General features: G+C 40.0%; 1 protein-coding gene across 1 annotated transcript in view; it reads right to left on the reverse strand.

Annotated features, from left to right (window-relative positions):
* The window catches only part of LOC107731677 (alpha-1,6-mannosylglycoprotein 6-beta-N-acetylglucosaminyltransferase B-like), a 129,061-nt gene that overhangs the window by 78,708 nt on the left and 49,681 nt on the right, over positions 1–672 (reverse strand). The window lies entirely within an intron of this gene.

A 672-nucleotide genomic window follows, 5' to 3' on the forward strand; every position in this document is an offset into this window, starting at 1 on the left:
TAAAAAGACGTTTATTGTTTGTATTTTATCATAAAATTGACAGAAGGCTGAGACTTTGTAGTAACAAAGCACAAAGCTGTGATTATTGAGTGGCTTGCGTGCTACAAATAATGAATGTACTTGAAAACTTTAAACATAATTTCCAAGCATTAGCCTATACCATAAATAAAACAGCTTGTGAATAGTTACGATTCACGTAACGTTATTTACTTCAGAAAAATCAACAATAGGGCCTAAGTTAAGTTAACCAAGTTGGAGACCATAACGTTTGGGGGGGCCCGTACAATTGTTTTGTATATGGGCCCGGGGCTGACTCGCTACGCCACTGCATCAATGCCGTCAAAATTATTATTATTTTTTTAGGGCTGCACGATAAATCACATGCGATTGTCATGCCCATCTCGTCAGTAAAGCCGGTTCTGTGATTAGTAGTAAATCTCCAGAACGTGCTTTCAGATGGAGCGGCATTTAATACACAGAGCCGTAGATCACTGACAAGCTACGCAATATTGCGTTCATAATCGAAGGCGATTCATCTGCAATTATGAACAATATTCCTTAGCTTGTCAATGTTTACTGTTTACAATGCGTGGAAGGGTGCGCTGTGATTGGTTGAGCGGATGTATCGCATTCTGCAGAGAAGGGAGACTGGCGTTTGTCGCAGTTTGGAAA

Source organism: Sinocyclocheilus rhinocerous, unplaced genomic scaffold (assembly GCF_001515625.1).
Source record: "Sinocyclocheilus rhinocerous isolate Xijiao unplaced genomic scaffold, SAMN03320098_v1.1 scaffold1902, whole genome shotgun sequence".
Taxonomy (NCBI): Eukaryota; Metazoa; Chordata; class Actinopteri; order Cypriniformes; family Cyprinidae; genus Sinocyclocheilus; species Sinocyclocheilus rhinocerous.